Below are 7500 nucleotides of genomic sequence, written 5' to 3'. Positions count from 1 at the left end.
AGCTTCCGAGATCAGACGAGATCGGGCGTTGCCAGGCTGGTATGGCCGTACGAAATAAGTTGACAACCATAGGCTACTTATCCATATACAGATTTAGCAATTGACAATGCAAGGTAGTCTCTCTCTCTCTCTCTCTCTCTCTCTCGTGTCAAAATGAAAACAGCTTCCAGCCCCTTTCATGAAGGACTACTTGTGCATATTGCAAGATGTCAGTTTCTAAGTGAATGAGCAAAAGAGCATACAGCACCTGGTATTCCCAGGCGGTCTCCCATCCAAGTACTAACCAGGCCCGACCCTGCTTAGCTTCCGAGATCAGACGTGATCGGGCGTTGCCAGGCTGGTATGGCCGTACGAAATAAGTTGACAACCATAGGCTACTTATCCATATACAGATTTAGCAATTGACAATGCAAGGTGGTCTCTCTCTCTCTCTCTCGTGTCAAAATGAAAACAGCTTCCAGCCCCTTTCATGAAGGACTACTTGTGCATATTGCAAGATGTCAGTTTCTAAGTGAATGAGCAAAAGAGCATACAGCACCTGGTATTCCCAGGCGGTCTCCCATCCAAGTACTAACCAGGCCCGACCCTGCTTAGCTTCCGAGATCAGACGTGATCGGGCGTTGCCAGGCTGGTATGGCCGTACGAAATAAGTTGACAACCATAGGCTACTTATCCATATACAGATTTAGCAATTGACAATGCAAGGTGGTCTCTCTCTCTCTCTCTCTCTCTCTCTCTCTCTCGTGTCAAAATGAAAACAGCTTCCAGCCCCTTTCATGAAGGACTACTTGTGCATATTGCAAGATGTCAGTTTCTAAGTGAATGAGCAAAAGAGCATACAGCACCTGGTATTCCCAGGCGGTCTCCCATCCAAGTACTAACCAGGCCCGACCCTGCTTAGCTTCCGAGATCAGACGAGATCGGGCGTTGCCAGGCTGGTATGGCCGTACGAAATAAGTTGACAACCATAGGCTACTTATCCATATACAGATTTAGCAATTGACAATGCAAGGTGGTCTCTCTCTCTCTCTCTCTCTCTCTCTCGTGTCAAAATGAAAACAGCTTCCAGCCCCTTTCATGAAGGACTACTTGTGCATATTGCAAGATGTCAGTTTCTAAGTGAATGAGCAAAAGAGCATACAGCACCTGGTATTCCCAGGCGGTCTCCCATCCAAGTACTAACCAGGCCCGACCCTGCTTAGCTTCCGAGATCAGACGTGATCGGGCGTTGCCAGGCTGGTATGGCCGTACGAAATAAGTTGACAACCATAGGCTACTTATCCATATACAGATTTAGCAATTGACAATGCAAGGTAGTCTCTCTCTCTCTCTCTCTCTCTCTCTCGTGTCAAAATGAAAACAGCTTCCAGCCCCTTTCATGAAGGACTACTTGTGCATATTGCAAGATGTCAGTTTCTAAGTGAATGAGCAAAAGAGCATACAGCACCTGGTATTCCCAGGCGGTCTCCCATCCAAGTACTAACCAGGCCCGACCCTGCTTAGCTTCCGAGATCAGACGAGATCGGGCGTTGCCAGGCTGGTATGGCCGTACGAAATAAGTTGACAACCATAGGCTTCTTATCCATATACAGATTTAGCAATTGACAATGCAAGGTGGTCTCTCTCTCTCTCTCTCGTGTCAAAATGAAAACAGCTTCCAGCCCCTTTCATGAAGGACTACTTGTGCATATTGCAAGATTTCAGTTTCTAAGTGAATGAGCAAAAGAGCATACAGCACCTGGTATTCCCAGGCGGTCTCCCATCCAAGTACTAACCAGGCCCGACCCTGCTTAGCTTCCGAGATCAGACGAGATCGGGCGTTGCCAGGCTGGTATGGCCGTACGAAATAAGTTGACAACCATAGGCTACTTATCCATATACAGATTTAGCAATTGACAATGCAAGGTGGTCTCTCTCTCTCTCTCTCTCTCTCTCTCGTGTCAAAATGAAAACAGCTTCCAGCCCCTTTCATGAAGGACTACTTGTGCATATTGCAAGATTTCAGTTTCTAAGTGAATGAGCAAAAGAGCATACAGCACCTGGTATTCCCAGGCGGTCTCCCATCCAAGTACTAACCTGGCCCGACCCTGCTTAGCTTCCGAGATCAGACGAGATCGGGCGTTGCCAGGCTGGTATGGCCGTACGAAATAAGTTGACAACCATAGGCTACTTATCCATATACAGATTTAGCAATTGACAATGCAAGGTAGTCTCTCTCTCTCTCTCTCTCTCTCTCTCGTGTCAAAATGAAAACAGCTTCCAGCCCCTTTCATGAAGGACTACTTGTGCATATTGCAAGATTTCAGTTTCTAAGTGAATGAGCAAAAGAGCATACAGCACCTGGTATTCCCAGGCGGTCTCCCATCCAAGTACTAACCAGGCCCGACCCTGCTTAGCTTCCGAGATCAGACGAGATCGGGCGTTGCCAGGCTGGTATGGCCGTACGAAATAAGTTGACAACCATAGGCTACTTATCCATATACAGATTTAGCAATTGACAATGCAAGGTAGTCTCTCTCTCTCTCTCTCTCTCTCTCTCGTGTCAAAATGAAAACAGCTTCCAGCCCCTTTCATGAAGGACTACTTGTGCATATTGCAAGATGTCAGTTTCTAAGTGAATGAGCAAAAGAGCATACAGCACCTGGTATTCCCAGGCGGTCTCCCATCCAAGTACTAACCAGGCCCGACCCTGCTTAGCTTCCGAGATCAGACGTGATTGGGCGTTGCCAGGCTGGTATGGCCGTACGAAATAAGTTGACAACCATAGGCTACTTATCCATATACAGATTTAGCAATTGACAATGCAAGGTGGTCTCTCTCTCTCTCTCTCGTGTCAAAATGAAAACAGCTTCCAGCCCCTTTCATGAAGGACTACTTGTGCATATTGCAAGATGTCAGTTTCTAAGTGAATGAGCAAAAGAGCATACAGCACCTGGTATTCCCAGGCGGTCTCCCATCCAAGTACTAACCAGGCCCGACCCTGCTTAGCTTCCGAGATCAGACGTGATCGGGCGTTGCCAGGCTGGTATGGCCGTACGAAATAAGTTGACAACCATAGGCTACTTATCCATATACAGATTTAGCAATTGACAATGCAAGGTGGTCTCTCTCTCTCTCTCTCTCTCTCTCTCGTGTCAAAATGAAAACAGCTTCCAGCCCCTTTCATGAAGGACTACTTGTGCATATTGCAAGATGTCAGTTTCTAAGTGAATGAGCAAAAGAGCATACAGCACCTGGTATTCCCAGGCGGTCTCCCATCCAAGTACTAACCAGGCCCGACCCTGCTTAGCTTCCGAGATCAGACGAGATCGGGCGTTGCCAGGCTGGTATGGCCGTACGAAATAAGTTGACAACCATAGGCTACTTATCCATATACAGATTTAGCAATTGACAATGCAAGGTGGTCTCTCTCTCTCTCTCTCTCTCTCTCTCGTGTCAAAATGAAAACAGCTTCCAGCCCCTTTCATGAAGGACTACTTGTGCATATTGCAAGATGTCAGTTTCTAAGTGAATGAGCAAAAGAGCATACAGCACCTGGTATTCCCAGGCGGTCTCCCATCCAAGTACTAACCAGGCCCGACCCTGCTTAGCTTCCGAGATCAGACGTGATCGGGCGTTGCCAGGCTGGTATGGCCGTACGAAATAAGTTGACAACCATAGGCTACTTATCCATATACAGATTTAGCAATTGACAAAGCAAGGTAGTCTCTCTCTCTCTCTCTCTCTCTCTCTCGTGTCAAAATGAAAACAGCTTCCAGCCCCTTTCATGAAGGACTACTTGTGCATATTGCAAGATGTCAGTTTCTAAGTGAATGAGCAAAAGAGCATACAGCACCTGGTATTCCCAGGCGGTCTCCCATCCAAGTACTAACCAGGCCCGACCCTGCTTAGCTTCCGAGATCAGACGAGATCGGGCGTTGCCAGGCTGGTATGGCCGTACGAAATAAGTTGACAACCATAGGCTACTTATCCATATACAGATTTAGCAATTGACAATGCAAGGTGGTCTCTCTCTCTCTCTCTCGTGTCAAAATGAAAACAGCTTCCAGCCCCTTTCATGAAGGACTACTTGTGCATATTGCAAGATTTCAGTTTCTAAGTGAATGAGCAAAAGAGCATACAGCACCTGGTATTCCCAGGCGGTCTCCCATCCAAGTACTAACCAGGCCCGACCCTGCTTAGCTTCCGAGATCAGACGAGATCGGGCGTTGCCAGGCTGGTATGGCCGTACGAAATAAGTTGACAACCATAGGCTACTTATCCATATACAGATTTAGCAATTGACAATGCAAGGTAGTCTCTCTCTCTCTCTCTCTCTCTCTCTCGTGTCAAAATGAAAACAGCTTCCAGCCCCTTTCATGAAGGACTACTTGTGCATATTGCAAGATGTCAGTTTCTAAGTGAATGAGCAAAAGAGCATACAGCACCTGGTATTCCCAGGCGGTCTCCCATCCAAGTACTAACCAGGCCCGACCCTGCTTAGCTTCCGAGATCAGACGAGATCGGGCGTTGCCAGGCTGGTATGGCCGTACGAAATAAGTTGACAACCATAGGCTACTTATCCATATACAGATTTAGAAATTGACAATGCAAGGTAGTCTCTCTCTCTCTCTCTCTCTCTCTCTCGTGTCAAAATGAAAACAGCTTCCAGCCCCTTTCATGAAGGACTACTTGTGCATATTGCAAGATGTCAGTTTCTAAGTGAATGAGCAAAAGAGCATACAGCACCTGGTATTCCCAGGCGGTCTCCCATCCAAGTACTAACCAGGCCCGACCCTGCTTAGCTTCCGAGATCAGACGAGATCGGGCGTTGCCAGGCTGGTATGGCCGTACGAAATAAGTTGACAACCATAGGCTACTTATCCATATACAGATTTAGCAATTGACAATGCAAGGTAGTCTCTCTCTCTCTCTCTCTCTCTCTCTCTCTCGTGTCAAAATGAAAACAGCTTCCAGCCCCTTTCATGAAGGACTACTTGTGCATATTGCAAGATTTCAGTTTCTAAGTGAATGAGCAAAAGAGCATACAGCACCTGGTATTCCCAGGCGGTCTCCCATCCAAGTACTAACCAGGCCCGACCCTGCTTAGCTTCCGAGATCAGACGAGATCGGGCGTTGCCAGGCTGGTATGGCCGTACGAAATAAGTTGACAACCATAGGCTACTTATCCATATACAGATTTAGCAATTGACAATGCAAGGTGGTCTCTCTCTCTCTCTCTCTCTCTCTCTCGTGTCAAAATGAAAACAGCTTCCAGCCCCTTTCATGAAGGACTACTTGTGCATATTGCAAGATGTCAGTTTCTAAGTGAATGAGCAAAAGAGCATACAGCACCTGGTATTCCCAGGCGGTCTCCCATCCAAGTACTAACCAGGCCCGACCCTGCTTAGCTTCCGAGATCAGACGAGATCGGGCGTTGCCAGGCTGGTATGGCCGTACGAAATAAGTTGACAACCATAGGCTACTTATCCATATACAGATTTAGCAATTGACAATGCAAGGTGGTCTCTCTCTCTCTCTCTCTCTCGTGTCAAAATGAAAACAGCTTCCAGCCCCTTTCATGAAGGACTACTTGTGCATATTGCAAGATTTCAGTTTCTAAGTGAATGAGCAAAAGAGCATACAGCACCTGGTATTCCCAGGCGGTCTCCCATCCAAGTACTAACCTGGCCCGACCCTGCTTAGCTTCCGAGATCAGACGAGATCGGGCGTTGCCAGGCTGGTATGGCCGTACGAAATAAGTTGACAACCATAGGCTACTTATCCATATACAGATTTAGCAATTGACAATGCAAGGTAGTCTCTCTCTCTCTCTCTCTCTCTCGTGTCAAAATGAAAACAGCTTCCAGCCCCTTTCATGAAGGACTACTTGTGCATATTGCAAGATTTCAGTTTCTAAGTGAATGAGCAAAAGAGCATACAGCACCTGGTATTCCCAGGCGGTCTCCCATCCAAGTACTAACCAGGCCCGACCCTGCTTAGCTTCCGAGATCAGACGAGATCGGGCGTTGCCAGGCTGGTATGGCCGTACGAAATAAGTTGACAACCATAGGCTACTTATCCATATACAGATTTAGCAATTGACAATGCAAGGTAGTCTCTCTCTCTCTCTCTCTCTCTCTCTCGTGTCAAAATGAAAACAGCTTCCAGCCCCTTTCATGAAGGACTACTTGTGCATATTGCAAGATGTCAGTTTCTAAGTGAATGAGCAAAAGAGCATACAGCACCTGGTATTCCCAGGCGGTCTCCCATCCAAGTACTAACCAGGCCCGACCCTGCTTAGCTTCCGAGATCAGACGTGATCGGGCGTTGCCAGGCTGGTATGGCCGTACGAAATAAGTTGACAACCATAGGCTACTTATCCATATACAGATTTAGCAATTGACAATGCAAGGTGGTCTCTCTCTCTCTCTCTCGTGTCAAAATGAAAACAGCTTCCAGCCCCTTTCATGAAGGACTACTTGTGCATATTGCAAGATGTCAGTTTCTAAGTGAATGAGCAAAAGAGCATACAGCACCTGGTATTCCCAGGCGGTCTCCCATCCAAGTACTAACCAGGCCCGACCCTGCTTAGCTTCCGAGATCAGACGAGATCGGGTGTTGCCAGGCTGGTATGGCCGTACGAAATAAGTTGACAACCATAGGCTACTTATCCATATACAGATTTAGCAATTGACAATGCAAGGTAGTCTCTCTCTCTCTCTCTCTCTCTCTCTCGTGTCAAAATGAAAACAGCTTCCAGCCCCTTTCATGAAGGACTACTTGTGCATATTGCAAGATGTCAGTTTCTAAGTGAATGAGCAAAAGAGCATACAGCACCTGGTATTCCCAGGCGGTCTCCCATCCAAGTACTAACCAGGCCCGACCCTGCTTAGCTTCCGAGATCAGACGAGATCGGGCGTTGCCAGGCTGGTATGGCCGTACGAAATAAGTTGACAACCATAGGCTACTTATCCATATACAGATTTAGCAATTGACAATGCAAGGTAGTCTCTCTCTCTCTCTCTCTCTCTCTCTCGTGTCAAAATGAAAACAGCTTCCAGCCCCTTTCATGAAGGACTACTTGTGCATATTGCAAGATTTCAGTTTCTAAGTGAATGAGCAAAAGAGCATACAGCACCTGGTATTCCCAGGCGGTCTCCCATCCAAGTACTAACCAGGCCCGACCCTGCTTAGCTTCCGAGATCAGACGAGATCGGGCGTTGCCAGGCTGGTATGGCCGTACGAAATAAGTTGACAACCATAGGCTACTTATCCATATACAGATTTAGCAATTGACAATGCAAGGTGGTCTCTCTCTCTCTCTCTCTCGTGTCAAAATGAAAACTGCTTCCAGCCCCTTTCATGAAGGATTACTTGTGCATATTGCAACATTTCAGTTTCTAAGTGAATGAGCAAAAGAGCATACAGCACCTGGTATTCCCAGGCGGTCTCCCATCCAAGTACTAACCAGGCCCGACCCTGCTTAGCTTCCGAGATCAGACGAGATCGGGCGTTGCC

General features: G+C 47.2%; 25 non-coding genes and 1 pseudogene across 25 annotated transcripts in view; all 26 read right to left on the bottom strand.

Moving 5' to 3' along the window:
- The window catches only part of LOC146285543 (5S ribosomal RNA), a 119-nt gene extending 66 nt beyond the window's left edge, over positions 1 to 53 (bottom strand). The window contains exon 1 of the ribosomal RNA XR_014760140.1: positions 1 to 53. This exon is cut by the window's left edge and continues 66 nt beyond it. This is a non-coding gene — a ribosomal RNA (5S ribosomal RNA).
- Positions 54 to 235: 182 nt separating this feature from the next.
- On the bottom strand, positions 236 to 354 carry LOC146285542 (5S ribosomal RNA). Its single transcript, XR_014760747.1, has one exon. It is a non-coding gene; the product is annotated as a 5S ribosomal RNA (ribosomal RNA).
- Positions 355 to 526: 172 nt separating this feature from the next.
- On the bottom strand, positions 527 to 645 carry LOC146285541 (5S ribosomal RNA). The gene has a single exon (XR_014760746.1). It is a non-coding gene; the product is annotated as a 5S ribosomal RNA (ribosomal RNA).
- A 188-nt stretch (positions 646 to 833) lies between these two features.
- On the bottom strand, positions 834 to 952 carry LOC146285540 (5S ribosomal RNA). Its single transcript, XR_014760139.1, has one exon. It is a non-coding gene; the product is annotated as a 5S ribosomal RNA (ribosomal RNA).
- A 182-nt stretch (positions 953 to 1134) lies between these two features.
- LOC146285539 (5S ribosomal RNA) lies at positions 1135 to 1253 on the bottom strand. Its single transcript, XR_014760745.1, has one exon. It is a non-coding gene; the product is annotated as a 5S ribosomal RNA (ribosomal RNA).
- Positions 1254 to 1435: 182 nt separating this feature from the next.
- Positions 1436 to 1554, bottom strand: LOC146285538 (5S ribosomal RNA). The gene has a single exon (XR_014760138.1). It is a non-coding gene; the product is annotated as a 5S ribosomal RNA (ribosomal RNA).
- A 172-nt stretch (positions 1555 to 1726) lies between these two features.
- Positions 1727 to 1845, bottom strand: LOC146285537 (5S ribosomal RNA). The gene has a single exon (XR_014760137.1). It is a non-coding gene; the product is annotated as a 5S ribosomal RNA (ribosomal RNA).
- A 182-nt stretch (positions 1846 to 2027) lies between these two features.
- Positions 2028 to 2146, bottom strand: LOC146285536 (5S ribosomal RNA). Its single transcript, XR_014760699.1, has one exon. It is a non-coding gene; the product is annotated as a 5S ribosomal RNA (ribosomal RNA).
- Positions 2147 to 2328: 182 nt separating this feature from the next.
- On the bottom strand, positions 2329 to 2447 carry LOC146285535 (5S ribosomal RNA). The gene has a single exon (XR_014760136.1). It is a non-coding gene; the product is annotated as a 5S ribosomal RNA (ribosomal RNA).
- Positions 2448 to 2629: 182 nt separating this feature from the next.
- Positions 2630 to 2748, bottom strand: LOC146285534 (5S ribosomal RNA; annotated as a pseudogene).
- Positions 2749 to 2920: 172 nt separating this feature from the next.
- On the bottom strand, positions 2921 to 3039 carry LOC146285533 (5S ribosomal RNA). The gene has a single exon (XR_014760743.1). It is a non-coding gene; the product is annotated as a 5S ribosomal RNA (ribosomal RNA).
- A 182-nt stretch (positions 3040 to 3221) lies between these two features.
- Positions 3222 to 3340, bottom strand: LOC146285532 (5S ribosomal RNA). The gene has a single exon (XR_014760135.1). It is a non-coding gene; the product is annotated as a 5S ribosomal RNA (ribosomal RNA).
- A 182-nt stretch (positions 3341 to 3522) lies between these two features.
- Positions 3523 to 3641, bottom strand: LOC146285531 (5S ribosomal RNA). Its single transcript, XR_014760742.1, has one exon. It is a non-coding gene; the product is annotated as a 5S ribosomal RNA (ribosomal RNA).
- A 182-nt stretch (positions 3642 to 3823) lies between these two features.
- LOC146285530 (5S ribosomal RNA) lies at positions 3824 to 3942 on the bottom strand. The gene has a single exon (XR_014760134.1). It is a non-coding gene; the product is annotated as a 5S ribosomal RNA (ribosomal RNA).
- A 172-nt stretch (positions 3943 to 4114) lies between these two features.
- Positions 4115 to 4233, bottom strand: LOC146285529 (5S ribosomal RNA). The gene has a single exon (XR_014760132.1). It is a non-coding gene; the product is annotated as a 5S ribosomal RNA (ribosomal RNA).
- A 182-nt stretch (positions 4234 to 4415) lies between these two features.
- LOC146285528 (5S ribosomal RNA) lies at positions 4416 to 4534 on the bottom strand. Its single transcript, XR_014760131.1, has one exon. It is a non-coding gene; the product is annotated as a 5S ribosomal RNA (ribosomal RNA).
- A 182-nt stretch (positions 4535 to 4716) lies between these two features.
- Positions 4717 to 4835, bottom strand: LOC146285527 (5S ribosomal RNA). The gene has a single exon (XR_014760130.1). It is a non-coding gene; the product is annotated as a 5S ribosomal RNA (ribosomal RNA).
- A 186-nt stretch (positions 4836 to 5021) lies between these two features.
- On the bottom strand, positions 5022 to 5140 carry LOC146285526 (5S ribosomal RNA). Its single transcript, XR_014760129.1, has one exon. It is a non-coding gene; the product is annotated as a 5S ribosomal RNA (ribosomal RNA).
- A 182-nt stretch (positions 5141 to 5322) lies between these two features.
- On the bottom strand, positions 5323 to 5441 carry LOC146285525 (5S ribosomal RNA). Its single transcript, XR_014760128.1, has one exon. It is a non-coding gene; the product is annotated as a 5S ribosomal RNA (ribosomal RNA).
- A 176-nt stretch (positions 5442 to 5617) lies between these two features.
- Positions 5618 to 5736, bottom strand: LOC146285524 (5S ribosomal RNA). The gene has a single exon (XR_014760688.1). It is a non-coding gene; the product is annotated as a 5S ribosomal RNA (ribosomal RNA).
- A 178-nt stretch (positions 5737 to 5914) lies between these two features.
- LOC146285523 (5S ribosomal RNA) lies at positions 5915 to 6033 on the bottom strand. The gene has a single exon (XR_014760127.1). It is a non-coding gene; the product is annotated as a 5S ribosomal RNA (ribosomal RNA).
- Positions 6034 to 6215: 182 nt separating this feature from the next.
- LOC146285522 (5S ribosomal RNA) lies at positions 6216 to 6334 on the bottom strand. Its single transcript, XR_014760741.1, has one exon. It is a non-coding gene; the product is annotated as a 5S ribosomal RNA (ribosomal RNA).
- A 172-nt stretch (positions 6335 to 6506) lies between these two features.
- On the bottom strand, positions 6507 to 6625 carry LOC146285521 (5S ribosomal RNA). The gene has a single exon (XR_014758955.1). It is a non-coding gene; the product is annotated as a 5S ribosomal RNA (ribosomal RNA).
- Positions 6626 to 6807: 182 nt separating this feature from the next.
- LOC146285520 (5S ribosomal RNA) lies at positions 6808 to 6926 on the bottom strand. The gene has a single exon (XR_014760126.1). It is a non-coding gene; the product is annotated as a 5S ribosomal RNA (ribosomal RNA).
- A 182-nt stretch (positions 6927 to 7108) lies between these two features.
- LOC146285519 (5S ribosomal RNA) lies at positions 7109 to 7227 on the bottom strand. Its single transcript, XR_014760125.1, has one exon. It is a non-coding gene; the product is annotated as a 5S ribosomal RNA (ribosomal RNA).
- A 174-nt stretch (positions 7228 to 7401) lies between these two features.
- LOC146285518 (5S ribosomal RNA) overlaps positions 7402 to 7500 on the bottom strand; it is a 119-nt gene continuing 20 nt past the window's right edge. The window contains exon 1 of the ribosomal RNA XR_014760124.1: positions 7402 to 7500. This exon is cut by the window's right edge and continues 20 nt beyond it. This is a non-coding gene — a ribosomal RNA (5S ribosomal RNA).

Source organism: Hypomesus nipponensis, chromosome 6, assembly GCF_054491055.1.
Source record: "Hypomesus nipponensis isolate SF chromosome 6, ASM5449105v1, whole genome shotgun sequence".
Lineage (NCBI taxonomy): Eukaryota > Metazoa > Chordata > Actinopteri > Osmeriformes > Osmeridae > Hypomesus > Hypomesus nipponensis.
Note: the sequence above shows the minus strand (reverse complement) of the source record. Positions and strands in the feature narration are given on the sequence as shown.